General features: G+C 41.0%; 1 pseudogene; it reads left to right on the forward strand.

The window, feature by feature from the left end:
* The window catches only part of LOC127670552 (nucleolar RNA helicase 2-like), a 55,842-nt pseudogene extending 39,561 nt beyond the window's left edge, over positions 1-16,281 (forward strand).
* Positions 16,282-16,568: the final 287 nt, after the last annotated feature.

The raw sequence follows: 16,568 nt of genomic DNA on the forward strand, positions 1-16,568 counted from the left end.
AAGGAGGATATCATTTGAAATGTAAACAAAATGATTAATTAAGACAAAATACTGTAAAATAAAATATAAGGAATTGGTATGCTTGACTGAATAATCCCAAATCTATGCACATATTCCTAAACAGGCAGTACTACCGGAACTTAAAGGGTCTTTATTTTTATCTTGAGGTCGTGAATAGGAAATGTTGGAGGTATACAGGAGGAGCTAGAGGGGGGAAGTCGTGGATAGCTTTATATATTTCTTAGTATAACTGAATATGTTTCTAAGAAGAAAAATCTGTTAAAAAATCACACCAATCGCCATTAAGACATTAGTACACTGAAAGCAGAGACAAGTGACAATAGCAAAAGAAACTGAGCCAAGTGTGCCCAGAAATAGAGTTCAAAAATTAGTTTAGACTTTGTGTAGAATAATTTAGTTATGGAAATACAGATAAGAAATTAAATTTCCTAAAGATTTTGAGAATGTTACTACTTACTTAATAAATGTGTGAATTGTTGGAATATTAAAAATCTTACCTGCTCAGCTGTTTTGTATGTTTCTCATTTTTCTTCAGTTCTTCCTTCAAGCTATAATTCAAGGATTGATTTAACTCAATATACTTCTTTAATTGTTTCTCATCTTTTTCAGACATTGAAAAAATATTTTCATAAATCTAGGCAAGCTCTTTTCCTTCTCAGACATATTACTTCTAAGGAGTTCAAATGGCCTGGTTTAAGCTTCTGGGTAGAGGAATGGAACAGCAATAGGCTGCGGGACAGGGACCAGCTGTGACCAGTGGCTGCCACTGGCCTGCAGTGTGCTCTCGGGAAGGGAGGTCTCCCTTTCTGGGCTGGTTTGTTAAAGTGCACGTGGTTCTGGCAGATCCTGGCAGGTTCTGGCAGGTTCTAGCAGGTTCTGGCAGGCACTGCAATCACAAGGACCTGGGCTCAGACTTGTCCTTGGTGTAGCTTTCTGTCAAAAGCTCCCTAAAGGTAAAGGCTTTGATTTGGGAATCAAGCCAGCATGGGAGCTGATGTCCTAAGGATCCAGCTTTATAGCTGACCCATCCTTGTACTGTCTGCACTCCCACCTTAGTGTCCCAACCCATCACACTATGGAGCAAAATTTCTACTGAAATCACTGAATGCACTCTGAGAGTTTATCTTGTTTACCAAGAACCCTCAGGTCAATGACTGAGTCTTGAGCACTCTCTCATACTGGAATGTCAGAGGATAGAAAATGCCTCGATTTCTATAACACTGTAGACAGCACAGTTTGGATGGATTTCTTGTCTATGTGTAATGACATACCTTTCCTAAATGGTTTCCAGTGCATGCATGTCTAATTCCCTGGGTAAACTAAAAAGGACAGAGGAAGGCATACATGTGGGGAGCATCTGGGAACTGCTGCTTGCTGAAAACGCTGACCTTCACCACATCAGACCTTCACAACATTCTCATATCTCATACTTGCATCTTATACACACACTATGGCACAATCTCCATGGTACACCCCCATGCTATGCAGAAGTAAAAAGCTCAGAAACTCCTCAGAATTACTTCATAAAGAAGAGGGGTTCCAATTTTCTTTAAGGAGAGTGGAGCCTTCAAAGTGTTCTCTCTGTCTCTATTGTAGCCCTTGGTATCTGCCACTCTGACTCTAGACTAGGTTTGATGATGCAGAATTGGCATATCCTAGAGCTGGCACTAATTTTTTTCTGAGCCTTAGTCCTTTTGTTTTCCCGTCATAGAGTTTAAAAGGAGCAGGGGGAATGGAATTTTAGAGCCTTTCTAGCTCCAGGTGCTTGTGCCTGGGAGGGATGACTTCAGAATGAGTGGTTGGATGGATTCAGGGTGACGGGTTTGCAATGTTTAAATGATGGGGCATGCCACCTGTGGAACCTGGATAACTGAGGGTTCACAGGAGTTAAGCACTGTATTTTTTGTATATTTCCAGGAATGGGCCAATTAACTCCAGTGCACAGATATGTAAATTCAAGGCTGTCACATGTGGAGTGACTTAACAAAGGTCATCCTTTTACTCAATAAAAAGACTGATATCTAAATTCATCCAGGGAGACACACTGGGGTGGCAGCAGATGCAGAAGTGATGGTGGGTAGGAGGGCTGGAGATGGCAGCATTATCTGCCTTTGTTTTATTCCTTGATCGTTATTTTAGATGCCATGCCCCAACTTTGATATAGGTCATCCCAGCCAGATTATTGTGGATTGTCTGTTTTACTACCTGAGATAGCTGGAGATTGGAGTACCCTGAGTCTAAAAGAAAGCTCATATTCTGCAGATCAGGCTGCTGAACTTATAGCTGAGAAAATGCAGTACACAGTAAGTGGATTGTCCTATCCCAGCTAGTTTTTCCATAGATAATAAGAATTGGGGATCATATCTTCCTGTCTTAAGAACTTTGAGGTCTTATTAGATGTGATTTTTTTTTCAGGTGAGAAATTTGAGTTGAATTTAATTTCATTTTAATTTATTCTTGCTCCCAGGCCTCCATGTATGTTGAAGACTCACAAAGTAGACTCACAGAATACATAATATTTTTGTTATACTCTTTATTTACATTTCAAATGATTTCCCCTTTCCTGTATCTACCTCCCCAAAAGTCCCATAAGCCCCGTTCCCTCCCTCTGTTCCCCAATCAAGTCCTTCCTGCTTCCCTGTCCTGGTATTCCCCTACACTGCTGCACTGAGCCTTTCCAGGACCAGTGTCCTTGGTATTATGACAGGAGTCTGAGGTGCAGTGTAGATTGAGCAGCCATAATGTGAGACCAGGTCATTGTCCTGTAGTAGGCTCAGGACAAAAGCCCTATTTCATGTGGGCTTTCCCTCCCACGTGAGCAATCTTTCTTCACGGGTGGATTGACACCGATTCCCTGCACATGTGGCTGATACACATTCCATGCAACTGTACAACCTCTGGTCACATATGTTATCTGTTCTTGATCTTTCGAACTAACCAGCTTGTTTCATGAGTGTGGCTACATACAGGGAGGAAGGCAGATGGAGAGAGAGGCACATTATTCAATAGGAAGGCTGTTGGAGAAAAATCTCTATGTACAGGGAGGATGGCTGTTGATGACAGACTATGGCTAGATTTCAAAAACAACAACAATAACAGAAAACCCACATAGCCATGGGAAGTGAAAAACTCTACTAAATGATAACTTGGTTTGGGAAGGAGGGAAGGAAGGAAGGAAGGAAGGAAGGAAGGAAGGAAGGAAGGAAGGAAGGAAGGAAGGGAGGGAGGGAGGGAGGGAGGGAGGGAGGGAGGGAGGGAGGGAGGGAGGGAGGGAGAGAGAGAGAGAGAGAGAGAGAGAGAGAGAGAGAGAGAGAGAGAGAGAGAATAAAGTGTTCTGGCATTCAATGAAAATGAAGCAACAGCATACCCAAAATTGTGGGACTCAATGAAAGCAGTGCTAAGAGGAAAATTCTTAGCACTAAACACCCTGGTAAAGAAGTGGAGTTATCCTACACTAGCAAAATAACAGTACACCCGAGAGCTCTGGAACAAAAAGCTAACACACCCAAGAGGAGGAGATGGCAGGAAATTGTCAAACTCAAGGCTAAAATCAACAAAATAGAAACAAAGAGAAACTAAATAGATACAAAGAGAATGATACAAAGAACCAACAAAACCTGGTTCTTTAAGGAAATCAACAAGATAGATAAATCCCTAACCAAACTAAAGTGCCAGATACAGTATCCTAAATAACATAATAAGTATGGAAAAGGTAGACATAACAAGGGAAACAGAAAAATCATCAGATTCTACTACAAAAGGCTATGCTCAATAAAAGAGGGAAATCAAGTGGAAATGGATGAATTTCTAGACAGATAAAACATACCAAAGTTAAGAGCAGGTAAACTATTTAAACAGGCCCACGTCCCCTAAGAAAATATAAGAATTCCTTAAAAACCTCCCAACCAAAAACAGGCCAGGGCCAGATGACTTCAGTGCAGAATTCTACCAGACCTTCAAAGAAGAGTTAATACCAAAACTCTACAAACTATTCCATAAAATAGAAATGGAAGGAACACTACCTAATTCATTCTAGGAACCCACAATTACTCTGATACCTAAACCACACAGTAAAGACCCAACAAAGAAAGAGAACTTCATATCAATTTCACTTACATAGATGCATATATACTCAATAAAATTCACACAAACTGAAGTCAACAACATATAGAAACCATCATTCACCATGATAAATTAGACTTCATCCCAGGGATGTTCAATTGTTTCAATATATGAAAATCCATTAATGTAACCCACTAGATAAACAAACTGAAAGAAAAATAACTTGGCATTCTCATTACATGCTGAAAAATCATTTGACAAAACACAATACCCCTTCATGTTAAAAAGTATTGGAGAGACCACTAATTCAATGCCCATACATAAATAATATAAAACTAAAATAGATGGGAAGGGTTGGTTGGGAAAACAGGGGGAGGGAAGGGGGCTGATGGGACTTTCGGGGAGTGGGGGTCTAAAAAGGGGAAATCATTTTAAATGTAAATAAAAATAAATCAGAAAAATCACAATTAAAAAAAGAAGGCATGGTGAATTGCCAACAAAATATATCTAATTAAAAGAATTTTAAAAAATTAAAATAAAACTAAAATAGAGCAAACCACAAAAAACTATCAAATTAAAAGAAATACCTGAAGCAATACAACTAAATTCAGGAATAAGACATGAATGTCCACTCTCCCCATAACTATGCAATATAGCCCTGGAAGTTCTAGCTAGTGCAGTAAGACCACATAAGAGATCAAGGGGTTACAACTTTGCAAAGAGGTCAGAGTATCACTATATGCCAGTGATATGGTAGTATACATAAGCAAACAAAAAATTCTACCAGGAAACTTCTACACCTGATAAACAACTTAAGCAAAGCTGCTGGAAATTAAACTCAAATTTATCTGTAGCCTTCCATTATACAATGATAAATGGTCCTGGAAAGAGTCTTAGGGAAACACCACCATTCAATGTAGTCACAAATTATAAAATATATCAGGGAAACTCTAACCACAAAATAAAATATCTGTATGACAAGAGTTTCAAGTCTCTCAAGAATAAATTGAATGAGAACTCAGAATATGAAGTGATATCTTACGCTCATGGCTTGGTAGAATTAACATCCTGAAAATGGCCATCCTACTAAAAGCAATCTACAGATTCAACACAATCACCATCGAAATTTGAACATAAATATTCAAAAACTGGGAAAGAGTAATTCTGAAAATCAAAACAACAAAAAGCAGAATAGGGAAAAACATTCTTAAAAGAACTTCCGTAGTAATTATCATCCTGACCTTAAGCTATACTAAAAACTGCATGGTATTCTTACAAAAACACACAGGTTTATCAATAGAATAGAAATAAATACCAAGCAATAAAACCACACACTTATGGACAATTGATCTTTGACATTGAAACAAAAAATATACATTGGAAAACTAACGCATCTTCAATGAATGGCACTGGTCTAACTGGCAGTCTGTACGTAGAAAAAGGAACATAGATCATGCTCTTCACCTTGCACAAGTCTCATTTCCAAGTGGATCAAAGTCCTCAACATAAAAAACACACTGAATCCAATAGTAGAGAAAGGAGAAAATTGTCTTGAAGAAATGGAATGGGGTTGGGAGATTTCCTAAAGAGAATTCCAGTGCCTGGGGCTCTAAGATCAAGAAATGATTAATTAGACCTCATAAAACTGGAAAGCCTACATACTGCAACAGATACTACCAATAGGACAAAGCAGCCATCTAAAGATTGGGAAATATATCTTCACTAACGCCACATCCAATAGAGGGCTAATATCCAAAGTGTATAAAGAACTCAAGAAGCTAACCACCAAAACCCCAAATAATCCAATATAAAAATGGGGCATACAAGTTAACAGAGAAATCACAACAGAGGAATCTCAAATGGCCTAGGAGTACATAAAGAAATGTGAAAAGTCTGTAGTGATCCCGGAAATGCAAATCAAAACAACCCTGAGATTCCACCTTACACCAATCAGAATGGCTAAGATCAAAAACCCTGCTAATAGCACATGTTGGCATGGACACAGGGGAAAAGGAGCACTCATCCATTGCTCAGGGATTGCAACCTGGTATAATCACTCTGAAAAGCAATCTGGAGGCACTTCAGAAAACTGCAAGTAGAGATACCTGAAGACCCAGCTACATCACTTTTAGGTATATCAACAAAAGATTCCCTACCATGCCACAGGACCACATGTTCCACGATGGTCATAGTGGCCATATGTGTGATAGCCAAAACTAGAAACAACCAAGATGTCCCACAATGGAGGACTAGATACAGAAAATGTAGTTCATTTACACAATGTCAGCTGTAAACCATGAGGACATCATGAGTTTGGCAGACAAATGGTTAGAACTAGAAAATAACACCATGAGTAATGTGACTGAGACCTAAAATAACATGCATGTTTTGTACTCACTCAGTGAATATTAGCCCCCCAAATTACACAGTACCCAGGATACAATCCTCAGAAATGAACAGTGTTAACAAGCTGAAACCTAATTGAAGACGACTCAATCTGACTTTGTAGGGAGAAGAAAGCAATCATGGAGGGGGTGAGGGAGGGAGGGACCCGAATGGGAGAAAAGTCAGGGAAGGGAATAGTACAACATGATCAGGTATTGGTGGTGAGAGGAAAGAGGACCCAAAGAAAGAATAGAAACAGGCATTTTCAGCAGATGGGAGTTGGAGGGACCCTATAGAAAGTACCAGAGACCTGGGAGGTAAGGGACTCTCAAGATTCAAAAGGAGGGACCTTAGATGAAATGACCAGCAGTGCAGAGAGGAAACTTGTAGAGCCCACCTCCAATAGAAAGACAGGGCATCAAGTGTAGGGATGAGGTTTCCATCACACAGCCAAAATCTCTGATGCAGAATTGTTCCTCTCTAAAAGAACTGCTCTGTGAGAGGCCCAACAAGCAGCTGAAGTAGTCAGATACAAATGTTTACACCCAAATAATGGACAAAAGCTGGGGAACCCTGTGGTGGAATTCTGTAAGAGCTGAAGAATCTAAAGAGGAGGATGAGCCCTTAGGGAGACCAACAGTCACAACTAACCAGGACCCCCAAGATCTCTCAGACAATGAACCAAAACCAGGCAACACACACCAGCTGATATGAGACCCCAACACATATACAGCAGAGGATCCCCTTGCCTGGCCCCTGTGAAGAAATCACAATTAGCCCTCAAGAAACTTGAGGACCCAGGGTATGGAGAGGTCTAGTGATGGTTGGAGACATTGTCTTGGAGATTCAGGGGGAGAAATGGGATGAAGAAGAGTCAGAGGTTAGACCAGAAAGGGGGATAACAAATGGACTATAAAAAAAAAGATTAAAGAGTAAAAACAGTAAAAATAAAAACAAAAACAAAAAAGGATACACCCTGTTCTTAAAAGTAGCAGTGACATTCACAAACGAATGTTGAGAAATGAGCAAATTAACTGTATGTAGCACAGAGTAGAGTGACCAAAAAGTGAGAGAAGGTGGGTGGGTAAGGAGGCAGACCTGTCCCACACAGCAGACCTTGCTGCCTGTGCTGCACATGATAGGGCTTCTCTCAGTCATAAATCTGATCATTCTTCTTCTTGTTGTTGTTGTTTAAAAACAAAAAGAATTTCTACTTTTCTTTAGTGAGACAAATGTGAAAAGCACTGTCAAAGGTCCACCTTCCACATGTGCCCAGATGTTGGTCTCTGATCCAGGAGAGGTGATGTGCATCCCTCCATTCCTGGGTTCTGACGAAACCTTAGCTCCAGTGCTCTCAGAAGAACAAACCCTCAGTTGGAGAATACAGACACAAGCTGCCTTCCCTTAAGGTCTTACACCTTTGCTCTTGCTTTCTGTTTGCATTGGAAGCCGACCTTTATAGACTGTGTTTCTTGACCTCCAGCTATGGCACCTAAGGCATCAGCATGTCCTGAGCAATAGCTCCATCCTGGTTGCTCTCCTCCAGTGAGTGCATTTCATGAGCACCAGTTAAGTAGGGAAAACGGCTACTGAGACCCTGCCCAGGATCTGAGGTTGTAGAGAGTCAGTCTCTGGTTGTCTTCATTGCAGGAAGTTAGGGGGCTCTGGGATCTTCTTAGACTTCTTGTGCCTCTGCTACATTCACATGAGACAAGATGCCTGGATTCCATGGACTGGTCCCACATAGAAATTACATATACACACATATTCATACATATTTGAATACATATATGTTTATGTATATACATACATACACACACACACACACACATCTAAACCTGTCACCTTGATTTTCAGTCTTTAAGACAATTCAACCACTGTCTACAAATTCTTTACCTGACCCTTCTTCCAGACACTTTCAGAGGCCCAGTACCATTACGGACATTGACTCAGCTCGGGCACGGGTTCAGCCTTTCACATCTGCTGAGCTCGGCGTTCTCTCACAGGGCTGTGACTGACAGGGCACACATGAGATTAATAGCAGACTAATGAGCATTTGCGGAGCCCCATGACTGAGGAAGGGTTCACTGCTTCTCAGCACTGCATGCATGGCAGCAATTAAATAGCTTATTGGTCACAGGTTCATTGTTTTCAGATTTGCTGTCCTCCTAGCATTCTGTCTTTGTCTCTGTTATCATCATGATCCACACTTAATGTCTGACTAGGAGATATTTGTGTGCAGAATGAGGAAGCCACTAACTATCCCTGGGTAATCCTTGTCTCCAGTAGGCCAGTGGTTTTCCATATTTAGGGGTTAGAAACTGTAAGACACACAAGCACAGGTGCCAAGACCATCACACTCAGCACAGTACCTGGTGGGGTAATTCACTTAGAGAAGTACATTCACAGGTCACCTGACAATGAGTTGACAGAGATGGGGGAAGGGAGAACAGTCAGTGGAAGAGTCTATAGTCTCAAACCCTTGGGTTCTCTGAAAAGTTTGGGAGGAAATGGTAATACTTTTGTGACTTGGCAAAGGAAAGAGACACATGGCTAGTGGAATGAGTCTAGTGTTCATAGGGAATTCTATGACTTACATTTCTCCTTACATTCACTCAGAAGTGATGATGATACAGTACCTCATGATGAAAACAGCAGGGTATTAGGAGAAAGAGCAAGTGATGTCATTGTGTCCGTGGTCAGGAATCCCAGGCAGCTGAAGGTTGATTGTCTAGTTGCTTTCTCAGTTTGATACAGCTGGAAATGCATCCTGAGGAAATGTTCCAGAAACCATCCATGGTGTGTCATACCTACCTTAGAGAAAATCTCTCAAAAACACTCAGACACATTCCCATTTGTTTCCATCATCTGTCACAGTACACAAAGAAGATTAATTTCTGGGAAGCCAAGGTACTCACAGAGAGAAGTTCTTTAAGTTCAGAAAGATTACTTCGGATCAAGACCAATGCTGGCTAAAAAAGGAGATGGGAGGGCACAGAGCCAAGATCTGGGAAACCACATGGAGCTGGCTGAATGTGAGGCTGCCAGACACCAAGGGAGAGGGGGAAGAAGAACAAACACTTGGCCAGCTCCAAAGGGGGAGGGAGGACAGCAGAGACAGCTGTTCCCTGGTGACACAAGCTTTACCCAGGTGAACTGTCATTGTCTCACCTTTGCTGGCCCACAGCTGACACCCCAAACACAGCCCAGGCACACTACACTTTACCAGGTGGCTGCCTGTGCACAGAACCCTGTGCTGTGGAGGACAGACACTGCCAACAGGTCTGCTCCCCACAGAGCCACTTAAGATGAGCCCCTCATTTGCACACAGTGAGCACAGGAGCTTCCAATTACCTGAATACAGCCATTTCAGGCACTCCATAGTGCTTGCCTCATCTTAGCCTGGCACAGCCTGAGTTGCCTGGGCAGGCTCTCTTGGCACATTCTTTTCCCCTGAGATTGGGAAAGCAGTAAATGAAAGGGTCACCGGGTCAATGGAGTCTGTCTTTCACTGCTTGAACTCTGATCAAGGCTGAGTGTGCAGGGCTGAGATGGGTGCTGAGGACAACCAGCACCATTGCAGGTCCCCTTTCATTAAATACAAGACATGCTAGCTAGCCTGGCTCAGTGAGCTAATTAGGGTATGGGGGAGGGGGTCGAAGTACAGAGCATCCTGCCTGTGCCTTGAAGCCTGTGCATTGCTTTTGTTTGTGATCTTGCAACAAACTCAGAAATGGCTCCTACCCAGCCCCACTAAAAAGCTTGTTTCTGGAACCTTCTTCAAGGATTCACATGGTACCTTCCTTCTAACCTTCAGGAAGATGTTTGTCTTCCAGCTGCTCAGGGCTCTCAAGCCCAGACCCTGCTTTAGAGTCCTGGAGTGACCACAACCCCTGACTGCTGTCTCAGGGGTACAAGAGCCTGTTTGGACTCAGAAGTAAAAGTAAGGTAATTTTGAAGGAAACAACTCATTTCTAAAGACGACATGGTGACATGCCTTTTCATTTTACATCCTCTGCCTCCTAGGCTAATTTTTTCAGCATAAAACATTTCAAATATACTATATATGGCTCTAGTTGTAAAGTGTATTGTGGACTTGCAGGGGAGTGCCTTGTGTGCCAGGCCCAGATTTCTCTTGACACCAGAAGATGATAAGCAATGGTGTCAACAGACCAGCTCCACACTGCCCCCTGCCAGTGAATACTGGACAGTAGCTACTTGGAACTGCAGTGGGGTGGGTGGTGCTCTGTGCATATGTAGTTAAACCAGTTGTTCTCAAAGTAGGGTTTCCAGGTACTGTAGAAAGAATTTTCAACTGAGGAATGTAGGATGGACTAAAAGCACCTAAAGAAATGTTCAACATCCTTAGTCATCAGGGAAATGCAAATCAAAACAACCCTGAGATTCCCCCTCACACCAGTCCAAAGGGCTAAGAACAAAAACTCTGGTGCCAGCAGATGCTGGCCAGGATATGGAGAAAGAGGAACACTCCTCCATTGTTCATGGGATTGCAAGCTGGTACAACCACTTTGGAAATCAGTATGTTGGTCCCTCAGAAAATTCAACATAATATTCCCTGAGGACCCAGCTATACCACTCCTGGGCATATACCCAGAAGATGCTCCAACATGTAATAAGGACACATGCTCCATTGGTTCATAGCAGACTTATTTATAATAGCCAAAAGCTGGAAAGAACCCAGATGTTCTTCAATAGAGGAATGGATACAGAAATTGTGGTACTTTTGCACAATGGAGTACTACTCAGCTATTAAAGCAATGAATTCATGGAATTCTTAAGCAAACTGATGGAACTAGAAAATTGTCATCCTGAGTAAGGTAGCACAATCACAAAATAGCACACATGGTTTGTGTTCACTAATAAGTGCATATTAACCCAAAAGATCTGAATACTCAACATACAATTCACAGACCACGTGAAGTTCAAGAAAAAGGAAGACCAAAGTGTGTGTGTATGGGGGGGGGGGATGGTTCCTTCCTCTTAGAAAGGGGAACAAAATACTTTCTGGTTCTTTCTGATCCCTGTAAATCTCTCCCAGGAAAACAGCTTAATTTTCTTCTTTTCTAGCTCTCTCCATGGCTCTGATTAAGTAGACTCTTTTCCCCCTGTTTTCTCACGAGAGTGGGCATATCCTCTTCTCTTGAATTTTCTCTGATTCAGATCATTTCTACCACTCAATTAGATATAACATTCAAACATGCTGCTACTTTCTATATTATTAACTTTATCTTCATCATTTGGGATTAAATATGTGCATTAAGGGTGAATCACACCTCTACTAGGAACATGATTTACCAGGAAACATCACAATCACTGGTATCAGAGTGTAATCAAATATCCAGCAAGAATTCATGGATAGTGAGACTAGTATTCAGCAGTTTGGAAGATCAAAGTGTGGGTGCTTCAGTCAATATTAGATGGGAAACAAAATACACACAGGAGCAAACATGGGGACACATTGTAGAGCACAGTCTGAAGGAAAGACCATCCAGAGACTATCCTGCCTGGGGATATAGCCTATATACAATCACCAAACCCTGACACTATTATGGATGCCAAGAAATGCTTGCTGAAAGGAGCCTGATATGGCTGTCTCCTAAAAGGACCTGCCAGAGCCTTCCAAATACAGAGGTGGATGCTTGCAGCCAACCATTGGACTGAGCACAGGTTCCCCAGTGGAGGAGTTTGAAAGAGGCCTGAAGGAGCTGAAGGGGTTTGCAACCCCCTAGGAAGAACAACAATATCAACCAACCAGATCCCCCTGAGCTCCCAGGGACTAAGCCATGAGCAAAGAGAATACAAGGCTCCAACTGCATATGTAGCAGATGATTGCCTTGTCAAACATCAAAGGGAGGAGAGGTTCTTGGTCCCATGAAGGCTTGATAGATGCCCCAGTGTAGGGGAATCAAGGGCAGGGATGCAAAAGTGGGTGGGTGTGTTAAGGAAAACCCTTATAGAAGCAAGGGAAGGGAGATCTCACCAGACTTAAACATGTTGTCCTGGGTGAATTTGACCAGAAGTTGGATATGAGTTTTGCTGATCAGCTGGAAGAAATTTCACATGTAGCATTCAAGACAGATTCTGAAGTCAACACCCAAACATTGCTTTTCTCTGCAACTAGCTCAAATTGGGTATCTAATGTTGTTAAAAGATACATGAAATCTACATATGAACAGATAGACCTGATTGGTAAAAAAGACTCAGAAGGCAGCTATAGCTGTGGAGCACCTGGAGATTAAGTGTCACTGGACAGAGTGCAGCACTGATTGGTGATGTGATCTGAGAGTACAGTAGTCATCATGGGCACACAATCATCTCTGTGAAACTAAGAAGGATGACCAGGAACTGTTACAAAACACATGCACAAAGCAGGATGCCTAGTCCTTACATGGCAAAATTCTGCCGAAGCAAGGGAAATTACCCTGAAAGGTTTCCAAAATGGCAATTTTAGAGTTTGGGTGGTTGCCAATGTTGTTGCCCATGTGTTAGATATCCTGAGGTTTACCTGATCATTAAGGACTGTCAACCCAAGGATGTGGAGTTTTACAGTCATTATTCGGAGTGAACAGGAAAAGCAGGAAAGTCAGGCTTTTGCATCTGCATTTATCAGCACAAAGAAGAGTACCAGTTAGCTCAAGTGGAGCAGAAATCAGGAATTAAGTTTAAATGAATAGCTGTTCCTTCTGCAACAGAAATAATAAAGGCCTCCAGCAAAGATGCCATCAGTCTTTAGGATTCAGTGCCTCCCACTGCCAATGGCCATATCAAGCAGTCAGCTGAGAAGCTGATTGAGACAAAGGACCTCTAGAAGCCCTGGCGGCTGCTCTGGCCTACATCTCAACCAGCACTCTGTGATCAACCAGGAAGCCGACTTTGCAACCAGGATCCTGCGCTATTTAGATGCCCAACATTAGTTGTGCTTGGCAAGAAGATAAGGAGCATCTAGGTGAGAACATCAATGCCAAAGTGAAGAAGATGGTCTTCCTCAAAGAAAACTGGGAGATTGTTTTGGTGTCTGCACTGAATGAGTCACAGAAATACAGGAGAATCGTCATGAATCGAGATGCTGGCAGCTCACCTTGGCCACTTGAGCAGCCAGAGCAGGATGGACCCCAGACTGATATCGAAGCAGCCAGGGCTACATGGAGAAAACCTCTCTTCAAAAAAAAGAAAAAGAAAAAGAAACAAACAAAGATAGAAAGAAAAGAAAAGAAAAGAAAAAAACCTGGAGATAAATACAATGATAGATGGCCATTTGACCCCATATAATATTATTTTGGTGTAAGCAATAAATAATTAATATGTTCGGTAATTATTGTAGTTTTATATAACACCTTTAAGTAGGTTCAAAATAAAGCTGATATAGATAAGTCAGAAACCGGATACTAGGTTAGAGGCCGGATAACAGAGATGAGAGTATTTTAAAAATCAGAACAGAGTCTTAAAAGAATCCAATCTGGAACTTAGAATGAGAGAAGAAGAAGAATTTCTAGAGGAGCAAATTGCAGGACGGCTTGAAGCATGACACTGGCAGCTCATAGAGGCTCAACATTCTGTTAAAATTGAGACTCTGATTTGTAATAAAATTAATTAAATTTCCATAGCAATAACACACAAGAGATGTGTTTCAGTAAATGTCATGTGCTTGATTTTGTTGAGTTTGAAATTTTTAAAAATGTACATATGTTAATACATCATGCACTGGATACATATTTAGTCTTCTAAGCAGCTTCAGCTTTGGAAACCTTAGTCTTGACTTCTGAAAGGGATGGTTCTGAAACTGCACATTTATTAGAGATGGTGGCTATCGTGGAAATGTCTTTGCAGATCAGAGCTGATGGTGCTTTAACCTGTGTATCTATCCATTACACACTTTTCCCATTGTGGCATAAAAGTGTTATACATCACCAATGTACAGACCAAGCAATTATGGAGAACTCTCACAGGACTTCAAAGGAAATGCTTCTGGAACAAAAAGGAGATCTGAGATCCTCCAAAGATAGTTTAAATCATGCTTTATTGACTTGAAATTTTAAGATGGCAATGAGACAGTTTATTCAGCTGCACAAGATTTTAGAATGCACTGTTTAGATTTAGATAAGCATAACTATGTGATAACCTCAGAACAGAAGGCAGCAAATATTCTGCATAGGGAAATTGAATGTGATACTTTTTAAACAGGAAAAGGAAAACTGTGGAATCCTTCAAAATTAATAAAACTCAGAGTTGACAGGGAGAGACCTCCTGAAGATCCCTGCTACAGACCAGAAAGAAATCACGAAGATCAACAAAACAGGTTACTTATTTTTCTGATCCCTCTACCTGGGAACTGCACTCAAACTGTCTGAGACATGAAAAAGTCTATAGCTTGGACTTCATCTAAGTATTGCTAATAATCTTGTTGGCTACAGATTCTTCAGGGTGGATTCATGTCATTCTTTGAAATGACATGGATGAAAATTCATATTAAACTTTGTGTATATAGTCCAAGCTAACTTAGGAAAACAACAACCTACCAGCTCAAACAGACATCATCACATCCTCTTCAGCTGATTGAGCACACTTCATATTCCATATATACGTTTATGCAGAAATGTGTATTACCTGTAAAATTTTATATGCTTACAGACACCAATGAAGTAGAAGCCATGACAAGATTCACTCTCAGGGATCCTGGGTAGGGTATTATGACCCTGAGAAATATTTATTCTAGCATCTTGCTAGGCTCAGTTTCAGACTATGTAAATAGCTTTTTCATCAAAATTCACTTCTAGGAAAGCTTGAAAGCTGCTGATCCCAGTTGGTCTGGACTCTTAGACTTTTCCACGAGGGTCTTGGTTTAATTAAGCCTTATATCTTTTAGTAAACAGAACTTGGACAACTGATAGTACAACCAGCTTTCTTAATACTGGCCAATTCCCCAATTTTTTGGACACACATAAGGAAAAGACACCACCAAACAGTAGGAAGCAATTTCAAGAGAATGACATCCCGTTCACCAAAAGTGGGGTGGATGGTTGTGGTTATAAATCACGTTATTTATATTTGTCCTCCTTTAAGGGGGATTACTTAAAAGTTGTTAATTGGCTTGGTCAGTGTGGAATCACAGTAAGGGAGGTTAGACTCAGGACTTTCTTTTTCTCTTCCCTTCTCTTTCCTTGATCCTTCTCTTGCTCCTCTCTAATGCTCAAGGAGAGTGGAAGAAGGCATTAAAAGAAAAGTGTGATAGGGGAATAATAGCATGTATATGTATAGGTGTATATATGCATATATATTTGTACATATGCATATATGTGTGGATATGTGTGTATGAGTGTGTGAATAAAGCAGTAGATTATGAAAATCAACTTTTAGACCAAAGAACATAACAAGCCAAATATTTTCACATTTGCTTTGTATCTTCATACAGAATAGGATTATATTTGCAAGAATATACTATGTATATATGTTTCAAATCTCATTAAGGTATTATACCTATGTAATGTGGAGTTCTATTCATTGAAGGCTGCTGTTGCAAACTGTCTGGGATAATTAAGAGATGCAAGTTACTGGTTAGTCAAACAAACTTACAGGCTTGTTAGATATGAATATTGTTGATTACAAAAAATGTATAATATGTTAAACATATATTAGCTACGAACAATCAATTCACATATATTATAGTCTTCAAAAACCTCAAACATCTACAGAATATGGCATTTCTAGATGTTTTGTTAATAAAACAGTCTTAAGGTGAGGCATGTCTGTTCCTGGCAGCACACGGACATCTTCAAAGTAGATGATGAGCACTGAAAAACCACTATATGGAGTTTGCTTCAAACATGACAAGCTAGACACTAGGCAAGAAATTGTGCTCGCCTAAACTGCAGACAAATGCTGTCCAAGATGTAGATAAATAAGACACAGGGAAGTCGATGCCCAAGCTTTGCCAGGAGAAGGTAAGGAGTCCTTCACAATTCCTACTTGAAAGTCTGGCATATATTCTGGGCCGGAAGGCAAAAGATAGATACTCCAAAGATTCATAGACTTTTGGGTGTCTGTCTAAGGAAGCAGCTGTCTGTCAGTTGCATAGATGAGGA

This window comes from Apodemus sylvaticus, chromosome 20 (assembly GCF_947179515.1).
Source record: "Apodemus sylvaticus chromosome 20, mApoSyl1.1, whole genome shotgun sequence".
NCBI classification, from domain to species: domain Eukaryota; kingdom Metazoa; phylum Chordata; class Mammalia; order Rodentia; family Muridae; genus Apodemus; species Apodemus sylvaticus.